The 21,052-nt window shown below is 41.9% G+C and overlaps 1 long non-coding RNA gene across 1 annotated transcript in view; it reads left to right on the top strand.

Moving 5' to 3' along the window:
- Nucleotides 1-20,827, top strand: part of LOC137528300 (uncharacterized) — a 25,805-nt gene extending 4,978 nt beyond the window's left edge. The window contains exons 2-3 of the long non-coding RNA XR_011023352.1: nt 9,481-9,600; nt 20,542-20,827. This is a non-coding gene — a long non-coding RNA (uncharacterized lncRNA). The remainder of the gene's footprint in view (nt 1-9,480; nt 9,601-20,541) is intronic.
- Nucleotides 20,828-21,052: the final 225 nt, after the last annotated feature.

Here is a 21,052-nt window from a genome sequence, read left to right as displayed (position 1 = left end):
GCAACTCTCCACACAGCTGAATGGTAATCACTCAATCCTGAGCTGGCTTGATTACCATTTGCTAGATGGCTGTGAATGCAAAGGACCCCCATAAGAAATACATGCAGAATTATTTAACAACATGCATGCAGGAAACCCAGGGCTATCTGGCCGTAGCTCAGCTGCAACAAGCAATTGGTGGAATGATGACAGCATCCTGAGCTGCCCAGACCTGCAGAGTGATTGCAAATGACAATGAGACCCATTGCAAATGCACAACAGCATGCAAGCAGATAAGCCAGAACAGTTTGTTTGCAGCTCCACTGCAATGGACAGAATACGCTACAGGAGGGAGCCTTACAAATTGAAAATACATAAATAGTATGTTTTTGTTAGGTCATTTACCGTACTATTCTAGAAACATTAAAGTAACAGAAAGTCTTTTTATTTTATTTTATGTTTTCCCTGTTTTTTTAAAACATAAAATAAAAAAGATAAATTCTATTTAGCTTATAATAATAAAAAAAATAATAGTAATAATAATAAAATAGGCAAAACCCTAATTTTCAGCAATTGTATCTGTACATGCATTCAATGCTTTGAAAAATGTGACTTTTGCCTAGAGTCAAATTTACAGACAATACGAGGCCGTCCTTCCATAATGTAAATAGTAAAAATTTGCTAATGTGCATGTGCAGAACCCTCCCAGACATGGGAGCATGAGGCACACAGCCAGCGACATGCATGAGCAGTGGACGGAGCCTCGTCGAGTCGACCAGCTTACAGAAGGGAACAATGGGGAAAGGAGCAGTGTAGAATGATGGTGAGGGACCATGAGGAATTCAGGGGGCAGGAAGAAGCCCAGGGTAAGTAACTGGCTACTAGAGATGGCCCGAACCTCCGATTCTTGGTTCGCGAACCAGGTTCGCAAACTTTCGCAAAAGTTTAATTCGCACAAACTTTTGCGAACCACAATAGACTTCAATGGGGAAGCGAACTTTGAAAACTAGAAACACTTATGCTGGCCAGAAAAGTGATGGAAAAAATGTTTCAAAGGGTCTAACACATGGAGGGGGGGGGGGCTCCAGGAGGGAATGTAGCCTAATTGGCTACAATGTGCCTGCTGACTGTGATGTAGAGGGTCAAAGTTGACCCTCATGATGCACTATGGAGGTGAACCAAACTTCTGGAAAAGTTGCGGTTCTCCGCGAACCACGGAAGTTCGCCGGTAACCGTTCAGGCCATCTCTACTGGCTACATTACTTTTAACTTATCTCATCCTTTCATTTAAATATATATCTTGCCTGCACTCTTAGCAATTTTTTTTTTTGTCATCACTTCTCCTGGAGCATTTAAGAGGGAATAAATAATATGGAAAGTGTCACATCTGTTTAGGGTTTTCAAAAAAGTATGCTTGTCTGAAGTGGGGGAGAGTGTTGCAATTCAACAAATAAATCCCTTTCCTATATACCACTGTCATCTCTTATTCACTGACATTCACACGCGCTAAACCACAACTGCCCTCACCAGACAAAGTCCCAGCTCGCTCCAGCATGCTTGTTTAACAAAAAGCAAAGATAATTGTAATGATCGGTGTAACACAGAGAGGGTCTGATTACCGGTGAACTGCAGTATCACCGAGAATACAGAATATACCCGATTATTGATGATCTGCAGTATCACCGATAATCAGATATATCTACTAACCTCTGGACACCTGAGACAAAACAAGTCTTTTAACGTGGAGAACGCTTGCAAAGCTTCTGGGGACCAGTGGGTAGTATCTGCCCCTTTCTTAGTGAGACCAGTGAGGGGTACAACGACCGTGGAGCACCCCTTCACGAACCCTCTATAGCAATTGGCGAATCCTAAAAATCTCTGGAGAGATTATAGTCCCACTGGCTGAGGCCACTCCAGAACAGCAGAGACCTTGGCAGGATCCATAGAAAGGCCCGAGGTGGAAATTATGTACCCCAGAAAAGTGACGGATGTTACCTCGAAAATGCATTTCTCCAACTTAGCATAAAGCATGTTCTGCCTTAGTTTGTCCAAAACAAGTCGGACGTGTGTCCTGTGCCAAGAGAGGTTGTTAGAAAAAATAAGTATATCATCCAGGTATACTAATACAAATTTGCCCAACACCTCTCTGAATACCTCATTAATTAGTTCTTGGAAGACGGCCGGGGCGTTACACAGCCCAAAGAGCATCACCAAGTACTCGTAGTGCCCGTCGGGCGTGTTAAAGGCCATCTTCCATTCATCGCCCTTTCTAATCCGCACCAGGTTGTATGCACCCCTTAAATCTAATTTTGAAAAGATTTTAGCGTTGGTAAGGGGCAAGGGGTAGCGATTCTTTACCGTGATTTTATTCAGGCCCCGGTAATCTATGCATGGTCGCAAACCTCTGTCTTTCTTTTTAACAAAAAAGAACCCTGCGCCAGCGGGCGACCGGGAAGGTCGAATGAACCCCTTGGCTAAATTCTCACGAATGTACTCTTGCATGGCCACTTTTTCTGGCCCAGACAAATTGTAAAGATGACCCCTTGGGGGCATACAACCAGATCGGAGATCAATGGGGCAATCAAACGGGCGATGTGGAGGTAACTTATCAGCAGCCTTGGGACAGAACACATCTGAATACTCGGAATATTGCACTGGTACCCCCTCCAGATGAATCCTGGTCTGGCCCAATGCCACCTTCCCTAAACACTGCTGGAAACAATGGGTTGACCAGCTAGTTAACTGCCCAGTGGTCCAATTGATCTGTGGGGAGTGAAGGTGCAACCATGGCATGCCAAGGATGACTGTGGAGGTGGTCATGTGTAATACGAAAAACTGTAATTTTTCGGTGTGTAGTACCCCTATAGTGACTTCCACCTCTGGTGTCTGAGACAGTGGATGATTACCTTGCAGGGGGGAATCATCCACTGCCGTAACCTGAATGGGTGGTTTTACCGGGGTGAGCGGAATACCCAATTTCTTTGCAAATTCAAAATCCATAAACTTTGCTGCAGAGCTTGAATCAACAAAAGCCTCAGATACCTCAGTTTTATCTTCCCATGTGACAGTACAAGAAAGAAGCAATCGTTTATCTTCTAGCGGTAAAAGTCGTGCGCCTAGGGTGTTACCCCCCACAACTCCTAGGCAGTAGCGTTTTCCCGACTTGTTAGGGCAATTACGTACTCTCTGACCCCCCTCTGTGCAGTAAAGACACAGCTGCTCAGACATCCTACGTCTTCGCTCCACTTGGGATAGTTTCTACTGACCAATCTGCATTGGTTCGGGTGGAGGCGAGACAGGAGGAGGTGGAGTTATTGGAGGCGCAGCGTAGGACACCATTCTTACACGACTACTACCCCGGGTCTGTTTCTGATAGCGCAGTCTGCGATCGACTCGAATGGCTGATGAAATGGCCTCCTCTAGTGTCTTTGGTTCAGGCAGACTTAACATGAGATCTGAGACCTCATCTGACAACCCTGCTAAGAAACAATCTAAGAGGGCATAGGTGTCCCACCTGGCTGAAACTGACCACCTCCTAAATTCGGCAGCGTAATCCTCGACCGGACCCTTGCCTTGACGCAAAAGCTTGAGCTTCCGCTCAGAAGTCGCAGCAAGATCTGGGTCGTCGTAAATTACTGCCATGGCTTTAAAAAATTCATCCACGGAGGTGAGGGCTAAGTCTCCGGTGGGCAAACTGTACGCCCACGTCTGAGAATCGCCTGATAACAAAGTCTTAATAAATGTGACCCTTTGGGCCTCGGTTCCAGAAGATCGGGGTTTCAACTCAAAGTAAGATAACACTCTATTTTAAAATTGCGGAAGTCCTATCTGTGACCAGAAAATTTCTCAGGTACAGGCAAACGCATGTCAGAGCTAGGAGGGGATCGCACCTCATTCACTGCTGTCTGGAGGGTTTGTAATGGACCAGACAAGGCATCAATCATAGTCTTGTGACTACCCAGCACTTGGTTGATGTTTTCCACCGAAGTGGCAAGTGCGCCCAGACGGTCAGTGTGTGCATCCATTTGCATTTTGGTCTGGCGTTCTGTAACGATCGGTGTAACACAGAGAGGGTCTGATTACCGGTGAACTGCAATATCACCGAGAATACAGAATATACCCGATTATTGATGATCTGCAGTATCACCGATAATCAGATATATCTACTAACCTCTGGACACCTGAGATAACAAGTGAGTGTTTGGTGCAACAGTAATACTTTGAGTACTGCACAGAAGTATGTTCCTTCCGTAGGCCTAGACTCTCCCGGGGGAGGAGCTATGCTGAGAGTAGGAAGGACAGAGCGTGAGTGACACCAGAGAGAGGGTGTCACTAACAGGTCTGGGAACTGCCTCTAACAGTAAGGCCAGTTCTTGAGGTCGGGCAAGCCAGGTCGTTAACACACAGACAGATAAGGTGCAGATTCAGGAGACAGATACGGAATCCAATGAACAGACAGGGTTTGGCAACGGAGTATCAGAATAGTAAGGTACAGAATCAGGAGGCAAATACAGAGTCCAGGAACGAGCAGAGTTTGGCAACAGGATATCAGAAATAGCAAGGTACAGAATCAGAGTTCAGAGGAATAGTCAGGCAGGCAGAAGGTCATATCAAATAATACAGTTCAATATTTCTAACGCTAAGGTGTGAGGTCCGTGATCGTCAACACCTTTGGAAACTATGCTAGAACACAGATACAGACAAGGCCTGAGTGCTACCACGTAGTGATCGCAACGCCAGACACCAGAGGAATGACCAGCACCCAGTATATATACACCAGTGCTCTCTAGCACCTCCCTAGAGTGCTGGACCAATGAAAGTTGCTGCAATTGTCAGCTGACCGGCCTGGTCAGCTGACCCTCCTCTGACTGCCATAAAAGCCCTGCCTCTCTGCGCACGCACGCGTCCTCCTAAACCAGTGTGGACTATCAGTCCCAGCCACACCAGTCATGTGTTGTAATGTTGTTGCTGTATGGGATGCGGAATCCGCCGCCACGCTGTCTGAGCGTGCGGCATTTCCTCCGCATCCCGCCTCACTGAGAGAAGCAGGCCTATGCGTTTCTCCGCGTTCCGCTATGCCAGCCGCGAAAACAGCTGCCTCATCTTGCGTCCATGCGGCGGCTTTTCCGCGTTTCTTCACAATAATTGAGAGCTTGTGATAGTGTAGTATGTTAGGTACCAGATAAGCTAAATGTACAAAGGATGGGTACTCACATAGGTGGGTTACCACTAAGGCAACCACGGTATAGGCAGGTGGGGAGATTATACCCGACCACACTCAGTTTAAGAAGTCACTCTCTGCAGACAGGAAGAAATGGGGCAACACCTCTCCACTAAGGGTAGACTAGATGCAGTGGTGTAACTATAGCCCCTGAAGCATCGAAGGCTTATAGGGGCCTGCCCATGCTGGCTGCCTGCATAAGATGGGATCCCTCATCCATCCTCGACAGACAGGAGTGGGCGGCATGTAAATGAGCATAGTATTTTCTTTCTCCTGTGCCTGAACAGTGCAAGTAGAACACAATGGTAGTCAGTGCAGAAGTCACTGAACGCTGCCCCAACAGGACAGACCTATCCAGGCAGGGACAGACCTATCCAGGCAGCCCCCCCCCCGACCAGCATCACTGAGCCACATGTGCTCTCTAGCAGAAAGTCACTTCCTGGTTCAGCTTGCTGATGGAGGAGATCGCTAATGCTCCTCTGCTTTCTGATGCTGGCTAAATGCTGCTGGGATGGCTCTGTCCTGTGACTGGGGCAGCGCTCAGTGAAGAATGCAGATGACTTCTGCAGGGAGGCTGCTGACAGGATCTTATCTCACTCTGGTGTCAGGTGACAGAGAAACTGAAGGGCTGTCCTTTCAGGCTCAGCAGAGAGGTGATATTGTGTGTTAAATGAATGCATAATCCCTGCTTTGCTCTGCATCAGTACAATGTAAAATAAATAAATATTAAAGTGATTTGATAGCAGCAAATCTGAATGTCTAACCTCTGATGTCTAATTTGTCCCCATATCAATTACTTTCTGACACCACTGACACCTAACCCTAACCTCTATATCGCTTTCTAATTCCTGACTAGTTACCTCTTCATAGAATTACTCCAAACCCCCCACAAAGTGGCCTGCCGGTGAGGGAGGGGGGTATTCTAAAATTTTGCAGGGGGGGGGGGCTAATGAATTCTAGGTATGTCCCTGACTAGACTATGGTGATGATATGAACATAGGCCCCAAAAGCAGAGTAAAAAGCTTAAAATCAGTTTAAAAAGGGAGGCAGTGGTGGAGACCAGTCAGGATAAGGCACTAAAAAAGGCAAAGAGTGCACACTTAGGCCACGGTGCACCAGTCAGAAAGTGGTTGGAGTAACTTCACTTGTTCTTATGGCTGGGGTGCTCATATGGGTATACCGGAACCAGGCATCATGGAGAGAGCCTCTGGAACTTCCTCTCCAGTATTGCTGGCAGATGTTGTTCCACAGCTGCATATTGGAGTGATGAATATATGAACAGGGGTGCCAAAAGCAGAGTAAAAATCTTAAAATCATTTTAAAAGGGGAGGCAGTGGTGGACTTTCCTCCTCAAGTAGACTCAAAACAGTAAATTATCAGCAAAAATACTTTATTTGTAACTCCAAAATTTGCAGTGAGTTTCACGGGTCTAAGCCTCCTTCATCAGGTTATAACAGGAGTAACTGTTATATGAGTATGAGCCAGCGTGATGGAGGCACTCTTTCTGGGTCATACTCATATAAAAGTTACTCCTGTTACAGCCTGAGGAAGCCGGCTTAGACCCGTGAAACGCGTTGCAAATTTTGGAGTTTCAAATAAAGTATTTTTCCATTCTCAGCCTTACTGGTTACAAAAAAAATCTTTTGCTGATTATAGCCTTACTTTTTGGATTCTACTTTTAACTGTTTAGCAAATGTATTTAAAGAGCATTCACTGCTTTTTTGATAAACCAAAAAGGAAGGCAAACCCGTTTAGCATTTATGCCTTTTTCCATGCTGTTATACTGTGGCATTGCAAATTCCTTAAAAGCTCTATAGTGAGTAATGGATGTTAAGCTCTTTTTAATTTTTGCTTATAAATGTCAATTTCCAGAAAGTACTGAAAGCCTTGCAAGGCCACTCAGTCAGTGGCCAGCCATCAAAAATGGTCACAAGCAGTTCCAGTCTGGTGAGTCCATATGGCTCTGAATTATATCGCGCTGGGTAAAATCCTCTACAGCTGCTCTTCCAACAGGGAATGTGTTTCACTTCATGGGTAACTCGTAGGATCATCCCATTATTATTTGACAACTGTGCTAATCTAAAATGCATGAAAATGTAAAGAATTGCTAATAATGTAATAATAGGCTTTGTAAAAAAAAAATCTGCATTGATAGATTTATGTAATTAAACATGATGACAATGTTTGCTTAATGTCCCTGTTGAAAAATTGCTGTATATACCATCATGCTTGCTGTATATGCCTTACTGGTTTTTTAACTTTTTATTTAATATGTTGTCATTAGGAGATAGTTTATTAATGTATTCTTAAAAGCTTCTAAATCTAATCAATAGGGAAATCACAACACAATATTATTATTATTATTATTATTTCTTCAATATTTAACAGTGTTTTAAAGAACCACACACAAAACAATCACACTTGTACTTTAGTGGACCTTACTATGGGAAATGAACTGCAATATAGAGGTTTCCATTTATATTTACATTTTAAAAGTGCTTGTTACTGTATATAGCAGTGATCCTGATCATTTGGCTCCACTAGTTTTTGAGCCACACATTTAAAGCAAATATGCAGCAAATGGTGTTATAATAGTAAGCTAATCTGGCTCAGTGAATCAGTACTTAAAAGAAACCCAAGGTGAGAAGGATATGGTGGCTGCCATATTTATTTCCTTGTAAGCAATGCTAGTTGCCTGGCAGCCCTGTTTATTTTCTGGCATAAATAGTCTAAACCATGGAACAAGCATATGGCTAATGCAGTAAAACCTAAGCTAGCTTAGTTAGAGTACCTGATCTGCTGTGATCTGCTGCGTTCTTCTTCAGGGTCTGTGGCTAAAAGTATTAGCGACACAGGATCAGGAGGACTGCCAAGCAACTGGTATTGTTTTAGGGCCGTTTCCACTATCGCAAATCCACATGCGTTTTCTGCATGCGGATTCGCATAGCCAATACAAGTGGATGGGCCTGTTTTCCTGTATGTTTTTCTGCATTGCAGAGCCATCAGAATTCACTTGCGTGTGGAATGCAGGCGAATTGCACGCAATTTATTTAATAGGGAAATCGCATGCGGTTTTGGCATGCAGTTTTTCCCGCGATTTCCCATATAAACTAATGTAAATTCACACAGGCAGTGACATGGTTAAATCGCACTGACCCTACCCTATGCGAAAGCGCATGCGAAATCGTAGCAAATAACGCATTCGGAATCGCACCCGCATGCAATTTCGTCAGCGGTGATTATGCGGTGATTTCGCACCGCAATAGTGGAAACGGGCCCTAAAAGGAAATACATATGGCAGCCTCCATATCCCTCTCCTCTCTCCTTGGGTTTCCTTTCCTAAAAAAAATGCTACAAACCTATTTCAGTGTTCTGGAAGAGTTTGCCTCTTATAATCACCCCGAGTTATTACAAAGTATCTTAACATTTACATTTTCAGCAAGTTGTGAATTTTTTAAACCAACTGTTAAACTATCATTGCACTACTTTGCAACACTGGACATTGTAATTTATTTTATGAACATTCTAAACATGTGGAAAATCTGTGTATTTACTCGGAATGGTATCCCCTAATTTTGCCAGCTCATGCTTACCTCTAAGCCTTCTGATCACAGAGTCGTGTTGTGGAGAAAGTAAAGGTGATGAGGGGCCAGGGCAGTGTAACAGTATCTGGAATGCCAACTACATTGTGGAAACTTCAAAGGTTGCCATAGTGCTTCCCTATTGCTGAATATAGAAATCAGTAGCTGAAGAAGCCAAAAAAGGAGGGGCATCAGTCATACTACTTTCTATGCTGCCTCTCTTCTCATTTAGAATCCAGAGTTTAGATCCACTTCTGTAGAGATTCTTTACCTGCCTCTACTTTCTAGTAAAAGCATTCAAATAAAAAAAAAACAAATTAATATAAAAATAAGCATGTTTCAAACTTTCTCTTAAGGAGGAGAACATGTGAGATGGTTTAAAAAAAATATTACATGTTGATACATTATCAGTCATTTTACTACATTTAAATAGCAACTTTTTCTTTCTAAATTTACTATCAATCATCTCAAAAACGACAAGGTCTTTTTGAAAAAAAAATGTTTTCCGCTTCTTTACCCTGTCCTCCCTAACATACCCTGCAAATTCGGAGTTTCTAGCATGTACAGGGACTTTACTATTTGCTATTAACTGGTAATTAAATATATAGTCATAATTACAACTTGTAATTACGGATACAATGTGTAATTCCGACTCGTAATCGAATTTGAATAGAAACAGCGATTTAATTTGTAATTTAGATTATGGTCGAATTGAAAGCTCATGAAGTCGTAATTGAAGCCACTCGAAGTTGAAACCGGTCCCTTACAACCATAAATACTAGGATGAATTTGAAGACTGGGTGAAAGGAATGTTCACTGGTAAGTTGTCAGTGAAAAAAATTGTATGTGTTTGCAGAAGGAAAGTGAGGATGTAGATGAGTATTCAGAAAGGTTTGTTGCTGCTGTAGAGCAAATATTCAGAGTGGAGCTAAATGATAATGAATGGTTTATAACAAGAATGTGGTTGAAAGGTTGGAATCATGAGAGAGAAATGGCATGGTATGTTTGTATGCCAGTCCCATGGTTAAAAAGTCAAAATAACCATATACAGGTCATACTTACCTCCTGTGTAGTCTACTACTCAATCTCTTTCTCCTCTCCTGTGGAGGGGAGCCTGGATTATATACATTTCATTGTGATCTGCAATATTACATTTACCACCATAGACAGTGGGCTATTAAGGGTTAGGTGTGGGGGGTGGGGTCTTAAAAGAAACCTAAAGAATCAAAAAAAGTTTAATTTACCTGGGCTTCTATCAGCCTCTTGCAGGCGTCCTGTGCCTGCATTGTCGATGTGCAATGCTCTTGTCACCAGCATCACCCCTCTCTCAACTGGATGCATAGCCCCGGTCTGTGCGCCTCTTGATCATGCTTCCATGGATGGGAGTGCTCTGCATATGCACAGTACAGGAAACTTTCTGCTGCACATGCGCAGAACATTCCCGGAGATGGAAGCGCGATCAAAGACGCAAGCGGCTGAGCCACGAATGCGAAAGGGGCTGTTGACTTGTCAAGTCATCTGGCTGAAAGAGGAGCATTGAGCATTGCGCAGTAATGGCACATAGGGTGGCTGCAGGGGGCTGATAGAAGCCGCAGGTAAGTTAAACTTTTTTTTTTTGCTTTAAGTTCACTATATGGGTTAGGCATGGGGGAGGGTTAAGGTTAGTCACCCAGCAAGGGAGTTTTAGGTGTTAGGCACCACCTGACAGTATCATTAGTGTTAGCCATCAAGAGCAGGGCTGGGCAAAGGCAAAGGCGAGAGAGGCTCGAGCCTCAAGGTGCAGTGTTGGAGGGGGCGCACAACTCACTCAGCTATCATTCTCCTATTGTGTTTGAAGCAGAGAGAAATAAGAAAAGGTGATACAGGGCAGTGACTGCAAGCCAGATAACTAGATATTAAGGTATTGGCGGGGGGGGGGGGGTTAAGGCCCTGGGGCCCCCCTTAGGCTAATAGCAATCAGTGTGTGAAGGCTGGGGTGGGAGAGATGGAGGGGTGCACTTTGGTATATCAGCCTTGGGTGCTGGAGAACCTTGTCCCAGCTCTGATCAAGAGGGAAGGTTTTGTGTGAGAATAGGGTTAGGTAAGGATATATAAGGATATAGTAAAATTAATGATATTTTTCTATAGTGGATAATAGAATATTGGTAGAATTATTGATATTCTATTACCATTATAATATCAGTAAAATCCCTGATATTCTATTACCATTATTTCTCACCCATTTCTACATGCAGTGCTTTTATATCAAGCAGTGGCTTCAGAAAGGTTTGTTTTTGCTACCGATTAGGGGCTCTGCCACTTCCTTCGGAGACCTGGGTTTGAATCTTGGCTTTTCCTGTTCAGTAAGCCAGCAGCTATTCGGTAGCAGACCTTGGGCTAGTCCCCCTAACACTGCTACTGCCTACAGAGTACATCCTAGTGGCTGCAGCTCTGGCGCTATGAGTCAGCAAGAATTTAAGTGTGATATAAATGTTATTTGTCTTGTCTTGTCATGTCTACATGGGGAGCTTTCCTGCTTGAAGTTGTCCTCTGATATTTTAAGTGAGACATGGTAATTGTGCATGAAAGCCAATTAGCTAGAACTGCTTCTTTTTAATGCATGATAAAAGTTGTATTCTATACAATACAGTATTATGTTCTTATGACATCCAATGCTAGGCATATTCTTCCTGGATGAAGCCTTAGGAATTATTCAGATAACCCTCAATGGGTTAAAAAATATAATAGCAACGAAGGAGAAGAGAAATGTCAATGATACATTCCATTTTCAACAGGGATTTTGTTCTTTGCAATAAAGCTCAAGGTTAGCACCTGCATCATTACTACAAGGTAAAGATACATACAGAATCTACATATTCTTCAGGACACAGCACAGAAAAAAATAAAGCCCTATTAAAAGCAAATACACATAATAAACCAACAAACATCAAGGCCAATACTGACTGGCTCAACTCCCATGCATGCCTCCAATCCATCACTGTTTTACATAGATAGTGGTGTATTTGTCTTCCTTCCCCTCTGGTAGAAGTCCTTCACCTACCTCAATTAGAAACACATCATGCATTTCATTCCATTATCCTTCCCTTCCAATAGAGTGAAGATGGACATATACTTATAGATGGCCACAAGATTCAAATTATCCCTCTCACCTCAAATCTGATCAGAGAAGGATTGAATCCTTTCATACACTAGGCATAGACTTTTAAAAGGTTTGAGCAGGAAATCCATTTAATATCTATTGAACCACAGCTTTGCACTGTACAATGTAGTACAATGCTATAGGCTGTCGATCAGCCACCACTCCATCCCTGATTCTCTATCTTGACACCTAGTTGAAGCTCGTAAGAGGCGGGTGCAACATGTAGGTGGGCGGGGCTCAAACCTGTACTGAATCCTGAAAACGCTCCGGAGTCTTGTAAGCCGGCAGAAGACCTGAAAACTAGCGTGCATGCTAGCAGCTGCATTGCCGGGGAACCTCTCCAACCTGTTTGGATTGAGGCCCGGTGAAGAATAGTGGAGAACGTGCATGTTACCACAGCTTTATAGAGGGCGGTCTGACATCTACTTTGGTAAGTCCTGCACTTGCATGTGAAGATTGCCTTCATTTGTTTGCCGCTGCTAGCCTCTAATTTGTCCAGGTCTGGTGACCTCATGGCTTGGTGATCAATGACTTACAGTGTCACCTGCATCATTTCTCCGTCCCTCTCCCATACATTGTAGGAAGCCAAGCTGCTACGGTACCGGTACCAATGTGTGGGTGTTTTCTGGGAGTGTGATTAACAGTGTGCTTGGTGTAACGATTGTGGAATTCTCTCCGTGATCAGCGCACAAGACGTGCGCTGACACTGCGGAAATCCTCCACAAGCGTATAATTTGCGGGAACCCAGCAAAAGGTGCAATGCACCTGTAGAGGGAAATTCCTGTCGACAGGGGGAGCTGTGGAGTGCAGAGGAAAAGCTCCTCTGCCCTGTCACACACGCCAGACAGGAATTGCACAAAGGGAAGAAACGCAGGGCAAGATAGCCCTGAAAGAGATTGAGCAAAGGGACAGATTGTATGTGTGTGCACCAAACTAGTCGCCAACCCGCGATGGTGCATACACAACAGCAGATATGAAGTAGGAACACAATCGCGGGAGAGGCGATTGCCAGAGGTGACACAAGGCTACAGCAAGGCAGAGCACGAGAGTAGCAAAGGCACAGCAAAACATACAATGAGGAGACAAGGAAAATAACAAACGCTAACTAAACGCGAACACCGCACTCGTTCGCAACAGTGCACGCGTTTTATGCGCGGACCCCACGTGATAAGCACAACAGGGACAAGCACGCCTAACTAACCACCAACAGACAAACATAAAACAGAGGATGCGAGCGCTTGCTTGCTTACCTCACCGAGCCTCCAGCAAGCGTTCATAGCAGACAAGACAGATACACGGAAACAGGAATACGTAAGAGATACGATCCACTGCTCTTTCCGTCAGAGTGAGTGCGATCCAAGTAAGGCAACAACAGAACAGAAGGGCCTACCAGCAACAACCGCTGCTCTGGTTAGCACCCCACAGACAGACAGAACAGGCAATACAAATAATGCAATCCTAACTGCACTAGGGAAACCTGCCTAGTGCAGTCCCAGGAATTACTCTAGGCTAATCTTCAAACAAAGAGCAAGGCTGACACTCCAGGTGAGTGTTCCACAGGACTAACTCTTATGACCAGCAACTTACTGTGGGAAACATAGCTCTTTATAGAGCAAGCCCACAAGGGATGTGGCTAGGCAATCTGCATAACAAACATATGCAAATTCCTCAGCAGCAAGCTGCACAACTGACAAAAGGTCTCTCTTCCAGAGACCTGCAGAATGCAGACCTGAACAGTGGTCAAAAGGCTGCCTGCCTGCGCAGGCAGCCACGCGGATCCTCACACTTGGGTTACGGAGCACTCCAGCCCTTTAAGTGTTTTAATGTTGGTCCCTTTTCTAGCATTTTTGTACTAATAGAGATTGCTTAAAACTTTAAAACCTGTGGAGTGATGTTTTCTACTTTTTACCGATCCTCGATCTGCCAGTTCCATCCCGGACCAATATCATTCAGTGTAAATAACTAATTCAAATGATTTTAGTAAAAAAAAAAATCACTATGCCAGCCTGGTGGCAAGAATGGTCAGCACCCTTGCCTTGCAGTGCTGGGTCTCAGGATATAATCCCAGCTGGAGCACTGTTTGCATGGAGTTTGTATGTTATCCCGTCTCTTTAAGGGTTTCCTCCAGGCACACTGATTTCCTCCCACATCCCAAAAACATACAGATAAATTAATTGGCTTCCCCCTAAATTGGCCCTAGACTATGATACATACACTACACTAAACATAAATAGACATATGACTGTGGTAGGGATTAGATTTGTGAACCCCTTTGTGGGACAGTTAAGTGACAAGACAATATACTCTGTACAGAGCTGCGGAAGATGTTAGCGTTATATAAATAATAATAATCAAAGTATGAATAAGGCTGGCTTATTAAAGCATCGATTTCTAACAGATTCAATCAGAGTGATCAAATCTACCAGGGATTGATGTGAAAAATCAATGAGTGTATTGCCACGGTAACAGTAGGTAGCATGTGCATGTGTATGCACCAATTACGATGAATGGAAAGTGGCACTGTGGTTTTAGCCAAAGGAGTAAACTGCTGCAAATCCATGGAGATGAGGCGGCTTACACCCTTACGCATGGAAGGTGTGTGTTGTGGTTGTGTGTGCATGGAGGGGGGGGGGGGGGGGGTAGTGGTGGGCCAAAATTTAGCAAAATCAAAATTTTGCATCGAAATTTCAGGGAAAATCATAATTTATTTCGCATGTAATAGTAATATTTTATAATTTCACTTAATTTTTTGCATAATTTTCACAACATTTTGCGCCGACTTTAGTGGTTAATAGCAAAGCCCCCATACATGCTATTGCTACCAAAATTGCAACATATGTTAAGGAAAATAGTGGTTATAAGTGAAAAAGTTTTAGGTTGCATTCACTGGGGGACGTTATGGTCACGCGTTATAAAGCCTTATAATGCAGCTTACCGCACTGCAATGCTATACCCTATCTGCCGATTACAGTGCAACAATAAAGTCGTGTTAAAAAATGTTGCATTGTGGTAACTCACTGCTTGCAGTGCATTACCCCTTAACACAGACATGTTGCAACTTTACCGTCACATTAAATTCAATGTCCCACTGTGAATGCGATTATTTTTTTTTTCAAAAAGACCTTGTAGATATTGAGAAAATCGATTTTAAAAATGCAAAAAAATGGCTTTTAAACTGTCATTTTTTTGCTTTTTTAAAATAGATTTTTTTAAAACTACAAGGTCTTTTTGGAAAATTATTTTTTTGACTTGTACACACTATTCTTAACATACAGTGGGTTGCAAAAGTATTCGGCCCCCTTGAAGTTTTCCACATTTTGTCACATTACTGCCACAAACATGCATCAATTTTATTGGAATTCCACGTGAAAGACCAATACAAAGTGGCGTACACGTGAGAAGTGGATCGAAAATCATACATCATTCCAAACATTTTTTACAAATAAATAACTGCAAAGTGGGGTGTGCGTAATTATTCGGTCCCCCACATCTAGAGACTGAAATCCTTGCCCATTCTTCTTTGCAAAACAGCTCCAGCTCAGTCAGATTAGATGGACAGCGTTTGTAAACAGCAGTTTTCAGATCTTGCCACAGATTCTCATTTGGATTTAGATCTGGACTTTGACTGGGCCATTCTAACACATAGATATGTTTTGTTTTAAAACATTCAATTGTTGCCCTGGCTTTATGTTTAGGGTCATTGTCCTGCTGGAAGGTGAACCCCCGCCCCAGTCTCAAGTCTTTTGCAGTCTCCAAGAGGTTTTCTTCCAAGTTTGCCCTGTATTTGGCTCCATCCATCTTCCCATCAACTCTGACTAGCTTCCCTGTCCCTGCTGAAGAGATGCACCCCCCGAGCATGATGCTGCCACCACCATATTTGACAGTGGGGATGGTGTGTTCTGAGTGATGTGCAGTGTTAGTTTTCTGCCACACATAGCGTTTTGCATTTTGGCCAAAAAGTTCCATTTTGGTCTCATCTGACCAGAGCCCCTTCTTCCACATGTCAGCTGTGTCCCCCACATGGCTTGTGGCAAACTGCAAACGGGACTTCGTATGCTTTCTGTTAACAATGCCTTTCTTCTTGCCACTCTTCCATAAGGGTCAAATTTGTACAGTGCATGACTAATAGTTTTCCTATGGACAGAGTCTCCCACCTGAGCTGTAGATCTCTGCAGCTTGTCCAGAGTCACCATGGGCCTCTTGACTGCATTTCTGATCAGCGCTCTCCTTGTTTGGCCTGTGAGTTTAGGTGGATGGCCTTGTCTTGGTAGGTTTACAGTTGTGCCATACTCTAATTCTAATTTAAAATTAATTTAAGGTAATACAAGTATATTTGGTGTTGTATTAAAATTGTACTTTTTATGCAAATTGCATAGAACAATCTAATATTATGTTTTTTTAAATATCTATAGTAAACCATTAAATGATCTGTCAACCACCCAGCTCCAAATAACTGTCAAAAAATAAACAAGCTAAATTCTTATGTAAGTTTATATGCATTCCTTGTCTTATAATTATACAGTGCATGGGATTTATCTCAGGGAGTTACAAGATAAGAGTATCAACAACAACTGCTTTAGCATTAAAAATAAAAACATATAATAACATAGAGTTTTTAAAATTAGAGATTAAGTTTGCACCAGGATTTGCACATTAGCATCACTGTGTTCGCCAGTGGTGAACTTTTTTCCCATAGTGCCCAGCCTGACCTGTAAACTAAATTCAACTGAGTTGGAATGGCCAGCCGACACAAACATGCAATCACAAAAACTGATCCATCCATCATTCACTCACTATAAAGATACTACATTTTTCATCAAACACCCAATGGAATTTAGGGCCAGATTCATAGGGCATAGGTCTGGATCGCTGAATCAGGTGATTTCAGATTGTCTGCATATTGACAGTAGCCAAAGTGTGGGTTTGATTTCTGAGCATCTACATATAGTATAACTTTAACTCCTTCACACAAACTGGATGTATATGCATGACCAGTTTGTGCCTCTCTGCCGCGATTAGGACGTACAGGCATGTCCTGTGATTTTGCAGCGGGGGCTTGTACACGTCTGCCGCTCGTACCCAGCGGCCACGAGAGACAGATATTGGTGAAGGGGAACAAGTGTTTCCCTGAACCAATTGAAGTTCTGATATGAATGAGCATGCCTCAAATCACTTCAAGTGAAAGTAAACTCATTGTAAAAAAAAACATGTTGGTAACTTCCAGGAGAGTGTTTAATGTCATCTAGTCAAAAAGTATAATTCAAGTAAAAAATGAATAAATAAATAAATTATTAAAGCCTTAATAACACCCTCCCCCTCCATACGTACAAAACATAAAGACTAAAAAAAAAAAAAAAAAAAAAAAAAAAGGACAATTTGAAAAAAAAATACATAACCTTATGGTCTGAACTTTTGAATATGTATGTATAGATAATATATATTTATAGGGTCTATTACTATTATTTTAGCAACTATGGACTTGTAATTAGAGATGGCCCAAACAGTTCGCCGGCGAGCAGTGTTCTGCCAATATTTGCTGTTCGACGTTTGCCTAGAACGCAATTAAAAAAAAAATAGTGTTCGCATTTTTACCCTAGACTTTTAATGGAACGCCCGCTGATTTTGATGGTTAATAGCTAAGCCCCCTTATATGCTAGAAATACCAAATTTGCAGGGTATGTAGAGGGGGACAAAGACTACAAGAGGAAAATAAACATTTTCAAAAAGACCTTATAGTTTTTGAGAAAATTGATTTTAAAATACTCCTTCTAACTGTGGGAGAATTAAATGCCCGCCAAAAATTAAAGGCTCTGCATTCTGGTTATCCCAGCCTGCATGGAGGACAAGGGGTTAAATATGCTGGGTAGGGGGGACCCCGCATCATTTTTTTAAATTTCCCACACTCTGCACATAAAAAATAAAACACTTTAAAAAATAGGAAAATAATATTTTTTCCCACTATCTTTTTAACAAATTTGGTGTTTCTAGGATGTAAGGGGGCTTTGCTATTAACTGTTAAAGTTGGCAGGTTTTGCTTCATTAACAACTGTCATTTACCACATTTAAAAGTATGCATTTTTCCTTTGAAATAATAAAATCAATTTTCTCAAAAGCTATAAGGTCTTTTTTGAAAAATATTTTTTGCCTCTTGTTCACACTGCTTTTCTTAACATTTCCTGCAAAAAGTGTTTGTAGCCCCTAAGAGGGCTTTGCTATTAACTGCTAAAGTTGGTGGGCATTTAATTTCCCCATGGTCAAGGAGAAATTTAAAATAAATTTTTCTCAAAAACTATAAGGTCTTTTTGAAAATAGTTTTTTTTCCTCTTGTAGTCACTCTCCTCTCCACATACCCTGCAAACTTGGTGTTTCTAGCACATTAACAGCTAAAGTCACCAGCCATTAAAGTCTATGGGGCCCGCTGCGAACAGTCTGTTCACAAACTTTTATGAAAATTTGCGGTTGATGTTCGCGAACCAAAAATTTGATATTCGCTACATCTTTATGTGTAATTATTGATGGGTACAAAAATGTTCCTTTATATCCAAAATAATATACTGTCGCCATACATTGCACTAGGGACATCATTTAAATGTTAAATAATTGCGACAAATGTGCAAATAAAATGTGTGGGTTTTATTTTCAGTAGCATTGTTTATTGTTTATTTTAAAACTATAGAGGGTGGAATTGGAGAAATAGTGTATTTTTTCCCTGCTTCTCCCCACAAAATGCATAGAAAACAAAGTAATTATTGAAAACAAGCATCACCCACAAAAAACCTAATTTGTGTAAAAAGAAATAAATAAATAAAACAAGATAAAGATCAATTAGATGTGATATTCAGTGATAAATGAATGGGAGGAGCGCTGACAGGGGAAAATTACTCTTGGTGGTAAGGGTAAAATAGCCTGTGACATGAAGAAGTTAAAGAGAGTCTGAAGGCTCTTAAAATTCCTGTTTTTATTTTACAATCCCCTTCTACACTATCACCTCATATAATACACCATTATCCCGTGGCAGAATGCTGTGTTAAATCCTCCCAAATCCCCAGGGCAATGTTGGGGGAGCGCTTCCTAGTAGAGGCAGAGCTTCTGGCTGTAGCTCTGCCTCTACTCCCGTCAATCGGCACTGATCGCTGCCTCTCCCCGCCCCTCTTAGTCTTCTTTCACTGAGAGGGGTGGGGAAGAGGCGAAGATACACGTGGATTGACGCAAATGGAGGCAGAGCAACAGCTAAAAGCTCTGCCTTCCTGGACAGCAAAATCCACGACCAGGAAAGTCATGGATTTTTGCCCCGATGTTGGGGGGGGGGTTAAACACTGCGTTCTGCCGCGGGATAGCTGCGTTTTAGATGGGGTGATAGTGTAGGAGAGGATTATTAAATAAAAAGATGAATTTTAAGAGGCTTCAGAGTCTTTTTAAGCATAACCTTAAGAAATGTGGTCTCACTTGTTGACCCATCATGGTGAGCACACACTCACAGGATTCATGCTCACCTGTGTTTATGCCTTTCACCTTGTTAACCTAACTGCAGAAAGTTTGCTTATAACTACTTAAAATAACAAGTAATGAAGTCACCAAAGATGATCCATTATACGGTAATAAACATGCACATAATTCACTAATCCTTAATCCAGAGCGTTGCAAACTTGTTACAGGCTCCTTCAACTTTCATCAGTTGGTATATTTAATGTCTCCAGGCAATTAAGACTTATGTAATATTCCCTGTCAATTAACTTTTGATGGTTAATCCACCTCAATGAGGTACCATATGTAATGCTGGTTACACAGTGGGAGATTAACGTGGCTGATATCTGTCAGGTCAGCAGAATAAAGCAATAGTACAAGTAACCACTAAAGTAAATGTGCAGTGAAAAGCAGTGAGATAACGTTAAACATGCCTGAAATATCCTATTTTTTTTTCTTCAGCTTTTGGATGAGTGTTAAAAACAATAAATCATCATTGCACATCATTTTCAGTAACCTACTTGTTCTGTCAGTACATTTATCTGCTAAACTAGTCTGCTAATGTGTGGGCAGCATTAGATAAATCTGCTCATGTACAGAAAATCTAGGGATGCTATAATCGATTAATATTCAACAATTATTTGATAAAGAAAGCAAGACTAAAAAGTTCTAGACAAACTATCTCTAAAAACAGATAAAAGCTGTTGCAGAATCGTTTTCTGCAGAGGATTGTTTTTGTTTTTTTCTAGAAATGTTGCTAGAATCAACAATTCTTTTTCAAACAGGCTAATTGAAATCTAAATATATCTTCTACTTTTATAGTTTCCAAATGATCAGAAAGAAGAACCATTTACCAAAACATTACACAGTTAGAACATTTTGTCTTGTTATTGAATCTTCATTGAGTCTTCCTAAAAACTAACTCAAGTATGTCAAGGCTTTGTACAGAAAAGAAAATATTACTAAGTTATGCAAACAAGTACATGCAGTGTCCCATTCTTGTGCAGATTTAGGTACAACTCATGAAACTGTGTCAACAGCTACCTGTACTTTTATTGAAAGCAAAATAAACACAAAGATCATTGTGCATTATGCAGTTACTAGCATGTGTAGTTATTATGATATTCTTTACACGCATTTTTATTTTTTTATTTAAGGGCTGCAAATCTATGTGTGGTGTGTAAACAACAGTGTAACATAAAATCTGGTTTGTATAGCTTCATCAAAGACAAGACAAGACAAATATTGCGCTTTTATCCTGGTGGACCCAAAGCACTTGAGCTGCAGCCATTAAGGTGCACTCAGTAGGCAGTAGCAGTGTTAGGGAGTCTAGCCCAAGGACTCCTTACAGGTGCTGACTTACTAAACAGGAAGAATCCAGATTTGACCCCGGACTTCTGTGAGAGAGCCAGAGCAAAAGAGAGAGAACAAGAGAAGGGAAAGAGAGAGATAGAAAAATAAAACTTTTTAGCACTATTGTGTTAACAGGAGTGTTATGTTTTTTTAACCACTTTAGCCTTCAATGTTTTTTCACCTTATGCATCCGAGCAATTGTCACCTCCCATTCATTCACCAATAACTTTATCACTACTTATTACAATTAGAGATGGCCTGAAAGGTTCGCTGAATCGGCGGCGAACGGTTCCGAACTTTGGGTGGTTTGCCTTC

This window comes from Hyperolius riggenbachi, chromosome 8 (assembly GCF_040937935.1).
Source record: "Hyperolius riggenbachi isolate aHypRig1 chromosome 8, aHypRig1.pri, whole genome shotgun sequence".
NCBI lineage: Eukaryota > Metazoa > Chordata > Amphibia > Anura > Hyperoliidae > Hyperolius > Hyperolius riggenbachi.
Note: the sequence above shows the minus strand (reverse complement) of the source record. Positions and strands in the feature narration are given on the sequence as shown.